At 38.0% G+C, this 15,370-nt stretch overlaps 1 long non-coding RNA gene and 1 pseudogene across 1 annotated transcript in view; both read left to right on the top strand.

Moving 5' to 3' along the window:
- Nucleotides 1-1,086: 1,086 nt before the first annotated feature.
- LOC145542910 (uncharacterized) overlaps nucleotides 1,087-15,370 on the top strand; it is a 178,604-nt gene continuing 164,320 nt past the window's right edge. Inside the window, exons 1-2 of the long non-coding RNA XR_014080246.1 lie at nucleotides 1,087-1,219; nucleotides 1,670-1,895. This is a non-coding gene — a long non-coding RNA (uncharacterized LOC145542910). The remainder of the gene's footprint in view (nucleotides 1,220-1,669; nucleotides 1,896-15,370) is intronic.
- LOC145542516 (casein kinase II subunit beta-like) lies at nucleotides 11,791-13,672 on the top strand (annotated as a pseudogene).

Below are 15,370 nucleotides of genomic sequence, written 5' to 3'. Positions count from 1 at the left end.
AGATTGGGTGATTATTGGATAATTTTGTGTGCATGTGCGTGTGTATTTGTGTGTGTGTGGCACTGAATTGTACTGTTTAAATGGGTAGATTTTATGCTGAATAAATAAATAACATTTAATGAAGCTTTTTTAAAAAACAAACCATTAAACATACTGAGTGTGTTGGATTATCTGTATCAACTCAGTAGTACCATTGTTCCATTATAGGAAATTGCAAAAGAAAAGCTAGGAACTATGTTTCCCAGAATCTCTTTTCTGTTTTGGTTCCTGGTTAGAATTGGATAGTGAGAAGCTCCTAAATGAGGTTTGGAAGATGGAAGAGCAGAAGAGATCATTATTTTCCAGAGGTAGTTCACACTGAAGAGCAGGCAAATGTGAGATTCACAGAGAGCCCTTGAGAATGACTGTCTTTAATGCTAAAGTTGAAACGACATATGGCAGCTTCCCTGACTTTCACCCATGGCCTTTCCCCAGGAGTAAAAGCCTCTGTTGTTCATTGTTCAGTTGTTAAGTCGTGTCCAACTCTTTGCGACCCCATGGATTGCAGCATGCCAGGCTTCCATGTCCTTCACTATCTCCCGAAGTTTGCTCAAACTTGTGTCCATTGAGTCAGTGATGCCATCCAACTATCTCATCCTCTGTTATCCCCTTCTCCTCCTGTCCTCAATCTTTCCCAGCATCTGGGTTTTTTTTTTTTTTTTTTTTTTCAATGAGATGGCTCTTTGCATCAGGTGATATATTAAAGCTCCTCATTTTTGGAATATATAGAATGGTTTCTGTTATCCGGAACGATGATTGAATTGCTTTTGAGTCCAGACAAATAAGAATTCAAAAACTGGAATCTCTGATTTTATCAAATTTACAAGCATTTCTCTATCACTTTTGTTCAAACGAATAAACTATTTGTATACCGAGACCTCTGTGCTTTTCTGATTTTTCCATGGTATACAAGTCAAGCAGTTTGGTTGGGACTGGAGGTCCTGATGCCATAAACCCTTTCTGTTACCCGTATTTTCCTTGCCTTGGTGACAGACTTAGGTTCTATTTGCATCCTTAACCAAAACCAGTGAGTGCCCAGCATTGTTTTGGCCACAGTTATTGGTTCAGTGAATTGTGTTTTATCCCTGTTGACTCATCAGAGAGGAGCCCATAAGTTCTGCTTGATGGTTGGGGAAACACAGATAAAGGCTGCACGCAGGTGTGAGGATTGAGGACTGAGGTGTGTGTGCTAAGTCATTTCAGATATGTCCAACTCTTTGTGACACTATGGATCTTAGCCCATCAGGCTCCTCTGTTCATGGGGTTTTCCAGGCAAGAATACTGGAGTAGGTTGCCATGCCCTCCTTCAGGGGATCTGACCCAGGGATCAAACCCACATCTCTTATGTCTCCTGCATTGGCAGGCAGGCTTTTTACCACTAGCACAACCTGGGAAGCCCAAGGACTGGGATTATGGCCATTTGGAACCATACAGAGAGTCATTCTGAGCTCAAAGCCACATAATGATGTGGAGATCAGAGAATTACAGTAAGCAAAACCAGAGTGCTGATATAAACATACTGAAAACTGTTCTACTTTCGGACTTTTCAGTTACACCATCAAAATCACAATCTTCTTCATGAGTTGTTGCTAAGGGATACTGAATTGCTTTTTCTGTTCCTTGCAGTTAGATATGACCCCGTGGGTGCATGTTCAGTCGCTGAGTCATGTTTGGCTTTTTGCAACCCTATGGAATGTAGTCCACCAGCTCCTCTGTCCATAAGATTTACCAGGCAAGAATACTGGAGTGGGTTGCCCTTTCCTTCTCCAGGGAATCTTCCTGACCCAGCGATTGGACCCACATTTCCTGCATTGGCAGGTGGATTCTTCACCACTGAGCCACCAGGGAAGCCCAAGGTACAATTTCATACATGCCTACAAGAGGTCTAGGAAAGCAATACCATGTAAAGCAGTAACTATGACCTCATTTCTGTTTTTCATTATATCATAAGGCTTTGAGCAAAAAAAAAAAAGAAAAAAGTAATAGAAAGTAAATTAAAATTCACATTCAAAATAGCTCCAGCAAAGTAATGAGTGATAATCAATAATCAAGTTCTCCCATTGTTATTGATCCAACTTATTGCGACTTGAAAATTGAGAAGGGCTGCTCCCTGCTAAGAATATTTGGGTCTTGATATTCAGTTAGATCTAAGAATCTTCTCACTGTAGGAAAAATAATTAGGTAGTAGAGACTCTAGGGCATATTGGGAAGTAAAAGGAAGTTATTAGGTTCATAATTTTATATAGAAAGCAATCAAAGCACCAGAAGAGAAAGAATAAGAAAAGGGTAAGACTTTCAGGAAATTCTAACTTGTCTCTTGTGATCATTTTACATAACGAATACAACTTTTTTACTTAATCAACAAGGTAAAGAGTAAGTACTAGGATGGCTATACGTGAGCTGAACATAGCAGAAAATATTGTTGAGGGAGAAAAGAGAGAACTTGCTGATAATACAGTACTTGCAAAACAAGCTTTTGCTATTTCCCTCCTGACATGGCGTCTGTTGTCTACCAGGGCAATCATATCCAGCAGTAATTGTCTAACAATTGTTCTGTACTGAGAAAATATTTCTGATTACAGACATTAACACGTTTAGGCATTAAACCTCCTCACTGTAATTACCCTTGAGCTTATTCTCACAAATGAATTAATATGCTGATCGCTTGGACTAATACAGCCAGCAAATGGGTGATGAATTGCTTCCAAATCAGATAAAATGAGGCATGACATCATTTAATTAATTTCATGGAAGTGGGGGGTTGAGGAATAAAGAAAACATTTCCACTGGGGCAATCTTCCCAGAATGGGGTGTGAAGCAAGGGCAGAAAATAAGAAATGGAAGATGAAATCCAGGGTTATTGAAAGTTTCTTTGTTTTTGAGAAGGTGGATGCGCATACTCCAATGTACCATTTGAGGCAGACATATTTTAGTAGCCAACTACCACAGCATGGGTGACTGTGTGCCCTGGTGGAAGCTCTCAGAAGGCAGAATGTGCTTGTTTTTCCATTCTAAAGCTAAGAATAATTTGCCTTATTAAATGACCAACTTGCACCAAAAGGATACAAATACCAAGAGCTTGGTTTGAAATAGAAAATCAAACAAATAAGCAAAAAGCAAGGACACATGGAATGAAAAATATGCTAGCAGGGTGTGATTAGGACATAAAATGAATTTTTTCTCACATCCACCAAGATTAGGAGCCTTGGTAAAGGACAAAAAGGCTGGGTAGGGTACACAGTAAGAAAGTGTTACTGGTTCAGATCGAAAGGTGATTTGCTTGCGTAACCATGAGGATAGTAATCCATCTTCCTGACTAGTGCCCATGTTGTTTAGTCATTCAAAAGAAAGAGCTTTAGCAAAGCTACTAACAAATCAATAGTACTTTATTTAGATTGTGGCTTGATTTCTTCCACTATCTCCTACCCATTTCCATCTTTGAAGAGGCTGCAGTTGTCCAGCTGGGGATATTTTTAAAGGAGATACATGCTTGATTCAATATGGCTTCCTCCATTAACTTTATGTAGAATTTTAAAGCTATCTTTTAGATATAGGACTGAAGTATATCTATTCCAAATCCAATTGCTAATAACAAATTAAACACCTTAGACATTTGAGTTATAATTTTGTAACTCCAAAAAGTGTTTTATTAACAGTAAACAGAGACCTAAGATGTTTTTCAGTCTTCATTTGTTTTCCTTTCACTGGGTAAGAGTGTATAACTTTGCTAAACAACAGGCTGTCAACAATGCTCCGCAATTAATTGGATTTGTATATGTGAGAGTGCAAACACAGTAATTCTCAGTCTGGCTGGGGTCTCAGTTACTTGCTATGTGACTTTAGGCAACTCGTGTGAGTCTGCATTTTCTTAACCATAAAATAAGCTCAATCACACACTCATAGAGTCATGTAAGGATTCAATGTTGGAAACATATAAAGTAGCTTGCACTCAATAAATATTGATTTTTTCTCATCAATTTTTGAAATTGACAACGTTTATTGTTAGCTTGATCATACTAATTCAACATATTGACCTCACATCCATTCAATTCAGACTTACTCCTACACCCACATACACCACCCTCCATAACATCCCTGGTCCCTGTTCTCTCACTCCTACCCATCTTCAAACATTGTCTTTTTGCATAAGAGTGAAAAAAAAACATCTTAAAATATAAATAGGATTTGTCACATTTCCCACTTAATACCCTTCAATAATCTGACTTTATACTTAAAATGAGATCCAAACTTCTTTCTGTGCCTATGTTCTTTAATTCCTACCTCTTCGATTTATCTATGTTGTTTTCTACCTCTTTCTGTTGAAATATTGAAGGGATAAAATAAAGACAATGAGATAAAAGAATGAGCGCTGAATAGAGAAGTTTTCCCAGCAAGAAGGCCAACTTAGCATAGAGTCTCTGCTCTGGGTGAGAAGGTTGGATATAGGAGATGGGGTAGGCTTTTTAAAGCCAAAACAAGAGGACTATTTCAAGTTCTTTTAAGGGAAGCAAAATCTCTACTACCATAGACTGGTTAGTGCTTCTAGGCTTGTTGATTTAGGTAAGTGCTGGGGACTGACTGTCTGACGCTAAGCATATGGAGGGAACCTGGGAGAGTGGGATACAGCTGCCTTCGTTGCAAAGGTGCCCTTGTTCTGTTCATTTGACAAACGGCAATTTTTCTTTTCCAAACTTATGTCCCCTTAATGCTAAAAACTTAGTAAGAGGAAGCTGTCTTTCTGGGAGGGGCGTTGAGAGGGAGAACAAAGAAGTAATCATCCACATATTGCAATATTGCAACAAAATAGAACCTCTAGGGAAATCTAGGTCATCCAGATCAGCCTTCAGGATTTTTGAGAAATAAGGAGGTCTCTCAGCATCACTGTAAAATGTTTTTCTTCCCAGGTGAAAACAAACAAAGGATTGTCTACCTTCATCAACTGGAATACTAAAGAATGTACTGCATAAATCAGAGTAAAGAATTACTTTCAGTGGATATGGATTTTAGTAACATATGAGGCTTAGGAACAACAGTATCTATGTTGCTTATTACTCACACGTCCTGGACAAGCCTCCATCCTTGGCTCTTAGATTTTCTTACTGGTACAGTGGGAATGTTATAGGGGCTAGTATAGGGATAATGAAGTTTTGAGCCTTGTGATCGTCTATTATGGGCTTTACACCTTGAAGGGCTTCTTTATTTACAGGCTATTAATTAATTCTGGGAAGAAGTTTTCAGGGATCTATTTAATCTTGATGGAAGATGCACTGCAAATTTTTCCAGCATTAATTGGAGATTTTGTCCATAGGAAAGTGGTAGCTGATTCAATAGGGGCAAATGATCAATGTTTCCAGAATCAGCTGTTGTACCATCAGAGATAGAACAAATAAAAGATGCCAAAGAGTCATTTAATTCATTTGGTGTCTTTGATATTATTGTCAAGTCCTAGAATTATTTCCCCCTTTTGGGAAAAAGAAATTCTGGTATAACATTAGAAAGTGTCAGTCTAATAAACAGTTAGGGGCAAAGGAATTAAGGAGAAAATGCTGTGCATCTCTCAAAGACCTAAACAAAAGAGAACAGATTAGAGATTCCTACTTTTTGAACTGTTTTAGTACTCAGAGGCAGAGGTAGGGGGGTTGAGCACTGAGACTGTGGCTCTGATATCTGTTAGGAATGAAAGAGATTCACCCTCAATCCGGGGAAATGTTTTCTAGGCTGATTTAAAGGAAAGATTAGGAAGAGCCTCATAGTTGCTTGGAATCACATCATAGAGAACTGAGAGGACTTTAGAAAGGCTGAAGATGCCTAAAGAGATTACCTTTGTAATAATCTCTTTTCCAATGTCTTTGCTCTTTGCAGTAAGAGCAGCGACTAAGAGGGTTCTGATTTCTTTCAGGAGCCTTCATATACTAAACTCAAGGATTAAGAATTTTGGTGATCTTTCTTTCATCCAGAGTATGAGAGAGCTGGTTTGCCAGATTAAATCTGGAGTGGGCACGGTTTCCCATTCCATCCTGGTCATTTTTTCTAGAAGGGAAATTTCTCTCTTCAGGATATTAGTAAACCTAGAGTTAAAGCTACCTGAGTGAAATCAACATCTAGAGACCAAAATTTTCTTTAAAAGCAATCTGAAATCAACTGTAATATGCACAAGAAGATGTGTCAGATTTTTGTGTACAAACCTGAGTTTTGTTCCAATTAACAGGTTTAGGAAAAGATCTAGAAATTGCTCAGTAAAGTTGCCTGGCAATTGTTGAAGCCTATTCATACAATAAGTTAGCTAACTGGTATCTGAATTGTAAATCTAGAGACCTTTCAGTGTTTTCCCAATTAGCGATTTTCATTTAATGTCAGGCCTGGCCTTCAATAGCAATCATATGCACTAGCTGACTTATAAGTCAAAGAAACCAGGTTGTGATAGTTTGAATGACTATATTAAGTCTTTCAGCAAGTCTGGGAGGATCTTAGGTTACTTGAGGAAAATCTTTGATGAAGTTTCAGTTTTAGTCCTGGTAGGTTAAGAAATTAACAGTTTAGCCTCTGGGTCCTCAGAAGGCCTAATTTTAAAGGAACAGGTTCTGACAAGTTTGGAGGGAATGGGGAAGTTTTGTTGGAGAATTAGCACGAGGGAACTGAGGATATAGTGGATGCATCTGTGTGCACGTGTGCTCAGTTGCTCAGTTGTATCCGACTCTTTGCAACCCCATGGACGGTAGCCCACCAAGCTCCTCTGTCCATAGGACTTTCCCAGGCAAGAATACTACAGTGGGTTGTCATTTCCTGCTCCAGTGGAGCATAGGCAGTCTAAAAGGAAAGAAGGAAAATCGCTGATTCTGGCCACAAGAAGCCAAGGGAGAGGGAACACTTGGTGCCCAAAGCAGAGACCGATACAAAGAAGCAAAGGAAAAAGGGACGGAGGCTTTGGAATTCATTTTATCTTTCTTTAATCATTTGTATGCCTCAATTAATCTTAAAATCTTATTTTGTGGCGAGGCAATTTTAGACTTCTGACAACTTTGGAAAGTCTCAAAGTACCAACTGAAATAAAAAATCCACTCAGTTCTGAATATTTTGGGGCTGTTGTAGTCCAAATCAGTTTTAAGGAAATTGAGTTTGGGAATTTCAAAAATTTCCCATAATGGTCACCGCTATTCTAAATTGCCTTTAGTGAGGTTGATCCACTTAGTTATAAATGTATATGAGGAAGGATCAAGACTTTTAATACTTAGATAATGGGGATACCATTTCCTGGAGGTTTTTCCTGTAGGGTAAAGAATACTTTTTAAACTGTGTAACCAGCTTGCAGCACAAATGGCTCAATGCATACAACTTGCAAGCCTATCCCAGCCAATTCAAAGGAAAGAGCTCCTTTCCAGAGGACCAATAAAGAAGGCTTTTTCAGTCATATTCCAGAGAATAGCTCTTCCAAAGGAATAGCCAGGAAAATTCCCTGGTGGTACATGGTTAAGACTCTGTGCTTCCAATGCAAGGGGCACAGGTTTGATCTTGGTCAGGGGGCTAAGATTCCACGTGCCTTGTGGTAGTGTGGCCAAAAGAGCAAATTAAAAGAAAAAAAAAAAGAGTTTAGAAAGACTATTAAAAAAAGAAAGAGGATAAGGCTGAGAAACTGGGTACTATTTCATAAAACAACACCTGTTTCTGACAGAATTTGACAAAAGCTAGCCAACTTTAAAAGGAGCAGTCCTTTTCTGAAGGGAATAGGCTAAAGGTTATCAGTTAAGTAGTCTGATATCAAGCAAGACAAAAGTACCAAACAAGTACTCAAATACAAATCAAGGCATTAAACAGAAAGATGAAATCTTTAAATAGACCCCAAATGAAGCCAATCCTAAAGGAAATCAACCCTGAATATATACATTGGAAGGACTGATGCTGAAGCTGAAGCTCCAATACTTTGTCCCACCTGATGTGAAGAGCTGACTCCTTGGAAAAGACCCTGATGCTGGGAAAGATTGAAGATAGGAGGAGAAGGGAAAGACATAGGGTGAGATTGTTGGTTGGCATCACCGACTTAATGGACATGAGTTTGAGCAAACTCCGGGATATGGTGAAGGACAAGGAAGCCTGGCGTGCTGCAGTCCGTGGGATCACAAATAGTCAGACATAACTGAACAATAACAACAAATGAAGCCTGGAGAGCTTCAGAGCCAAAGAGGGCATGATGTCAGATTCAGAAGAAAGATCTACCTTCACCTTCAAGGTTGATGAGAAAATCAGTGAGTGACAATGGGCTCAATTGTGGAGGACCGAATCTATTTGCTCACCAGCCCTAGAATCTTTGGGAGTCTTCTCTGGCCCCCTTACAGGCCACCAAAATGTTGACCTGAAACTAACAGGAAGCCAGATATTTCTCCAGCAAGGACGGGTTTACTCAGGAGTTACAGAGTATTGCAGGTCTGAATCTGCAACCCTGGTGAGCTATGTGCAAGTCTCCTCAGAGCAAGGGAAGGAGAATACTTTTATAGATAGGAAAGGAAGTTGGGAGAGTTAAAATAAGCAAGAGTCCATGGCTTTTCATTGGCTGAATCCTTGCCAGGAAAGAAGAGAGGCCTTTCTTCTCCCTGTTGGACTCTGCTATCATCTCAGAGGATGAGAGCTCCTCCTTCTGGTCTCCCAGTTCTATTTCATTGTGGTTTCTGGCTTTTTTTGTTTTGTTTTTTTTTACATCTGGAAGTTACATATGTGGAGTAAGCTAGAGCAGAAGATGAATAAGATCATTTTTTTCACCTCATTTTCTTTAATTCAGCAGGCAAAAGTAAAGCTATGATGCCTGAATGGATAACAAACTATCTAGTTATATTTAATTCATAATTATTACATAGAGGTGCCACTCACATTTTCAAGGGTGTTAACAGTGGATCGAAATAAATATTCCTTTGGTAAAAATCCTAAAACTTCATTTTTGTATGCATGTGTTAATATTCATATATTTGTATGCAGTCAGCCTTTAGAGCAAGCAAATGTCCTTTAACTGCAATTTCAGACTGGTCAAGGTAAAAGACCTTTTCCATTAAGTACTTCTAAATTTCTAATCTATCCATGAACGTGAAAAATCTGTGCTAATTAAAGCCTGTCATATAGGCCAATAGTGCAGAGAAGACCTGGGAGGTTCTTTGTATTTAAAGGAGTAGACTCCACATTAAATATAATTAGAATTTTCTGTACCACAGCGCAAGATGTTGCTTTGTTCTGGTTTTGTTGCCCAATTTGTGAGCAGTTGTTAAAATGCTCAGTGGAATTCTACCTTATAAAATGTTGGTCAATTTTTGTAGCTAGAAAAATGGAAACCACTCAATGTAGAGAACATTTGCCAGAACAAATTTAGTGGATAAAATCCTTACTTCTTTTACATCATCCTGTCGTATGCCTCAAGGATTTCAAACATGAATGTCTTCAGAGGTCTGGTAGAGTGATTTCTTTTCTTTTCTTTTTTTTTTTTGCCAGTTGGGCTATGCAAAATGAAGATCTCTAAATGGGGCCAGTGACCTAGCCACTGTCAGTTCCACTGAACTTTTGCCACGCAAAGTGAATTTATGAATGAGTTTTTACCAAATTTTCTATTTTTTCTAAAGAAGCCAGGTATCAATGTTTCCAAAATTGTAATATAAAATATATATTTACTATGTATAAAAATGCTTTCTACTAATTAAATTTGTTTAAACATTGCACAGACAAACAAGAGAAGTTTGTGGGCTAAGTGTTCTCTGGCAGTTTTTGTTTTCTGGATCCTCATGCTTTTACCCTCTAGTGTATCACTGTTTATTAGATGTATGTGGACCACGTACATAATTTTAAATTTTATAGTAGCTACATTAATAGAAGTAAAAACAAACAGGTAAAATCAATATAAATAATGTATTTTACTTAAACCAATATATCTATTGTACTTTCACCATTTGAAATAATAGATACAAAGAACAGATTGGTGGTAGCCAAAGGTGAGGGTTGGAGGGAGTGCAAGAAATGGATATACTGTGGGTTTCTTTCTCAGTTTGAATACATTAAATTTTTAAAAAAGTATAAACAAAAAGTAAATGCTTATTAAATAAATGGAAAAACAAGTTGACAGCAAGCCTTTGAAAAAGAACAGGATTAGGTTTAAATTCTAATACTTTCTATTTTCACTCTTTCCCTAGGAAAATTGCTTATATAGATATGTATATCTATAAATATACATCCCCTGAAAGGTTCTAAAAACAATAATGCATAAGGAGCAAGGATAACGCAGAGCATTCATATCCTGGTTTTTAAATACTTTTCCCCACTAAAAGGAGACAGGATACCTTGGAGAAATAGCTGATTCCAATGCTGGAGAAAGAAAAGTAGAACTTGAACCTGAAACCTCTTGTATAACAAAGTGAGTAGTGAGGAGGTGCTAAAAAAAAATATGGATTTATATGTTTTCACTGAAGGAGATGAAGTCCCAAAATACAAGGTCCAGGTTGAAGGAGTTCCCAAATATAGAGCAATATGAACATAAAGATAATTAAGAACAGTAATGAGTTAGAATACTTTGTATATAGTAAGAAACCATAAGTCCATACTAAGATTAAATACTACATAGATAAATATGAAGCCATTCTCTGTAGTGCAATGCTCACTACTCTTAATCCATGATACCTCTAATGTATAAAACACAAGTAACAGTATACATCTTGCAAGTAAAATAAGATATATCTAATAGATGCACCTTGGTTACCAAGGGCTATGTAATGGATATAGGTTGAATTTTAAATTTTAAGAATAAAGAATACATAATATTCTCATAGGTGCCCAAACTAACATGTTACCACCCTAAAACTTCCATACATTTTCTAAATGTAGAAATCGTATGTCACCTAATGTCAACATTGTAAAACTATAAATTTTTACAAATTCAGATAACAAAATCCCTGTTCCATGGGTGGGAAAGTAATGAGATAAGATCAAAAATTAAAAATGTGAGAATATAAGAATAATAATAATAAAGAATTCTAGGGACAGAGTCAATGTGATGATCAGAGGAAATTTATTTATATTTAGAAATATTTTAATGCCCTTAAAATATTAACTAATAGGAATAAATATAAATAAAGAAGTTAAATTTCCAATCAAAAAGTTTGGGACAAGACCACTAAAATGAAATAAAAGAGAAGGATACAATTAAGCATATAAAGAATGCTCAGTACACTCATAATAAGATTAATTTATATTAGGACAACACTGTTATAAAATTTCTAGTCAACCAAATTTATAAAATCCTCAAAGTTTGATAACTTTGTTTGCAAGGATATACAGAGACTGGCACTCTATTACTTGCTGGTAACAGTATAAATGGGTAAAAACTGGTAGGAATGCACTTTGATTAATGGCAGCAGGAATTACAAACATGTCTCCTTCTGTAAAGCAATTCCACTTCTAGGAATCTGTCCCATGAGTACACTTGTATATTTGAGAAAGACTCCTATGAGGTTTTTTTTGTTGATGTATTGTTTGTAATAAAGGGCTTCCCAGGTGGTGCTAGTGGTAAAGAACCTGCCTGCCAATGCAGTAGACTTAAAAGATGCAGGTGAGATTCTGGGTTATAATTGTTTGTAATATAAAAAAGATTAGAGACTGCAGTTGGGTCTGCAGGCTGTGTTGTAGCCATCACCATGGTTCCTTGGAAGCAGAAACTTCCTTTCCCTCTGGCCCCTCCTCCACCCCACCCCCAGGCTCCCCGGTCCCAGCTCCTGTCCAGTCACTGACATGAATGCTAGCAGGTCAGAGGAGGTGTCCTAGATTTCCTGGGTCTTTGGGCTCCTTGACAATGAATTCTTCGGTTTAGTGGATGAAGACTACATCTAGGATAAATACAGTGTCACTGGACTCAATGAAAAGGCGCCTCACTTATAGACTACATATGATCTTGAACCTGGAGCTGGTTATGGAGGTGGAAGACAACACCAGCAAGAATGACCTGATTGAGTAGGCAGCTGAAATGCTTTACAGATGGACCCACGCCGCCTATATCTCACTTTATGTTTGAAATCCTTCAAGATAGGCTTCAGCAGTACACGAACTGAAAAGTTTCAGATGTAAAAGCTGAGTTTAGAAAAGGCAGAGGAACAGGAGATAAAATTGACAACATTTGTTTGGATCGTGGAGAAAGCAAGGGAATTCCAGAAAAAACATCTATTTCTGCCTCATTGATTATGCTAAAGTCTTTAACTGCGTGGATCACAACAAACTGTAGAAAATTCTTCAAGGATGGGAATACCAGACCACCTTATCCTTATTATCCTGATAAACCTGTATGCAGGTCAAGAAGCAACAATTAGAACTGGACATGGAACAACGGTTTGGTTTAAAATTGGCAAAGGAATATGTCAAGACTGTCTATTGTCACCCTGCTTATTTAATTTCTGTGCAGAATACCTCATGCACAATGTTGGGCTGGATGACTCAAGCTGGAATCAAGATTGCCAGGTGAAATATCAAAAACCTTAAATATGCAGATGATACCACTCTAATGGCAGAAAGTGAAGAGAAACTAAAGAGCCTCTTGAGGGTGAAAGAGAAGAGTGAAAAATCTAGCTTAAAACTCAGCATTTAAAAAACTAAGATCATGGCATCTGGTCTCATCACTTCATGGCAAATGGAAGGGGAGAAAAGTACAAACAATGACAGACTTTATTTTCTTGAGCTCCCAAATCACTGCAAAATTAAAAGACACTTGCTCCTTGGAAAGAAAGCTATTTCAAACCTAGACAGTTTATTAAGAAACAGAAACATCACTTTGCCAAGAAAGGTCCTTATAGTCAAAGCTATGGTTTTTCCAGTAGTCATGTATGGCTGTGAGAGTTGGACCAGAAAGAAGGCTGAATACCGAGGAAGAATTGATGCTTTTGAATTGCGGTGCTAGAGAAGACTCTTGAGAATCCCTTGGAGAGCAAACCAGTCAATCCTAAAGGGAACCAACCCTGAATATTCAATGGAAGGACAGATGCTGAAGCTGAAACTCCAATACTTTGGCTACCTGATGCAAAGAGCTGAATTATTGGAAAAGACCCCGATGCTAGGAAAAATTGAAGGCAAAAGGAGAAGGCGGCAGCAAAGGATGAAATTGTTAGATAGCATCACTGACTCAATGGACATGAATTTGAGCAAAGTCTAGGAAATAGTGAAGGACAGAGAAGCCAGGTGTGCTGCAGTCCATGGGGTCACAAAGAGTTGGACACAACTTAGTAACTGAATAACAATACATCCTCATCAAATGTGGCATTGCCCAGATGTTGGAAAAGTACCAACATGAAGACTTTGGCTACTGAGCCTGTGTGTACTGTGGAAACCAACCAATGCTTCCCAGTGGCCTTTCAGACATCCCAGGTGAGGCCATGGTGAAGCTCGACTGCCTCAAATGCTTGGATGTGTACACACATAAGTCACTGAGGCACCAACACATGGATGACATCTACTTTGGCACTGGTTTCCCTCACGTGCTCTTCACAGTACACCCAAGTACTGGACAAAGAGGCCCACCAACCAGATTGTGTCCAGGCTCTATGGTTTCAAGATCCATCCGGTGGTCTACCAGCAGCAGCTCCAAGCCACCAGCAACTACAAGAGCCCTGTCAAGACGGTTCACTGATTCCTCACCTGACCTGACCCTCAGTCTTTGACACATTCATTCCTTTGCTGCCACCTTTTCAGGATCCCTCTATGGCTTATGTTTAAATTAGCCATTATTGTGGTGGGAATATAAAATAAAGTTCAAGAAAAGGCAAAAAGAAGATCAGAAACAACCAAAAGGCCTATCAATAAAGAATTAGTTAAATGAAGAATGTGATACTTCCATCCATGCAATGGAGTACTACACAACCAACTAAATGAACAAAGAAGCTTTTTGTAGTGATGTGGAACAATATCCTTTTTATGCATCACTGAGCAAAAAAGCAGTGTGCAGAATAAATCATTTAAAATTTATCATTTGCTTAAAAAATTAAAAGAAAATCGTATATATTGTTTATTTATAGACACAAAGAATGGTTCTAAAATCATCATCAGAATCCATTAACAATAGTTGTCTCCAGGGAGAGGATTTGAATAAGTATATACTGTGCATATTTTAATACACATTTAATTTTTTACTTGATAAAAATAAATGAGATTATGGTTATCTTTTAAAAGGAATGGAAAAAACAAAAAATATGAAGAAAATTCATTGACTTTTCATATCTTATGTTCAGACACTAAAATGCTTTCTCTAGCACCTGGGAAATGCACTAAAAGCAATAGAGTTAATTAAAATGCCCTCTATATGTTAAAAAGGGAATAAACAAGCCCAGTGGATCCATTTTCCTTTAAAACTCCATTATTATGTACTTGAATAAATGCTAATTAATCCCTTAGATTAGGATTTATCCCTGAAATGTCACCACCTGTATGTTACCATTACCAGTTGATTCAGTATTTTAGTGTGTTAATTAAAAGGATGTCATATGATGCAGTAGTTTAACCTATGGCTTGTTTCTAGGTTGTGCCCTTTCATCATTGCTCTTTTTAATTGGTAGGTTTTTAACATTAAAAACAGAACTCTGGATAACTAGCATTTTTCATATTAAACTGAAATTTCTTTATTTGATCTTTAAATCACCATGATTATCTTGATATAAATACTTATTTTTTAAAAAAATATAATTTATTCAGTTCAGTTCAGTTCAGTTCAGTCACTCAGTCGTGTCTGACTCTTTGTGACCTCATGAACCGCAGCACACCAGGCCTCCCTGTCCATCACCAACTCCTGGAGTCCACCCAAACCCATGTCCATTGAGTCGATGATGCCATCCAACCATCTCATCCTCCGTCATCCCCTTCTTCTCCTGCCCTCTTTCCCAACATCAGGGTCTTTTCAAATGAGTCATCTCTTGGCATCAGGTGGCCAAAGTATTAGAGCTTCAGCTTCAACATCAGTTCTTCCAATGAACACCCAGGACTTATCTCCTTTAGGATGGACTGGTTGGATCTCCTTGCAGTCCAAGGGACTCTCAAGAGTCTTCTCCAACACCACAGTTCAAAAGCATCAATTCTTCGCCTCTCAGCTTTCTTTATAGTCCAACTCTCACATCCATACATGACCACTGGAAAAACCATAGACTTGACTAGATGGACCTTTGTTGGCAAAGTAATGTCTTTGCTTTTTAATATACTGTCTAGGTTGGTCATAACTTTCCTTCCAAGGAAAGGAAATTTCATGAAATTTTAATTTCATGACAGCAATCACCGTCTGCAGTGATTTTGGAGCCCAGAAAAAAAAGTCAGCCATTGTTTCCACTGTTTCCCCATCTAT

Source organism: Giraffa tippelskirchi, chromosome 3, assembly GCF_054371585.1.
Source record: "Giraffa tippelskirchi isolate mGirTip1 chromosome 3, T2T-mGirTip1v1.2.pri, whole genome shotgun sequence".
In the NCBI taxonomy this organism is placed as follows: Eukaryota; Metazoa; Chordata; class Mammalia; order Artiodactyla; family Giraffidae; genus Giraffa; species Giraffa tippelskirchi.
Note: the sequence above shows the minus strand (reverse complement) of the source record. Positions and strands in the feature narration are given on the sequence as shown.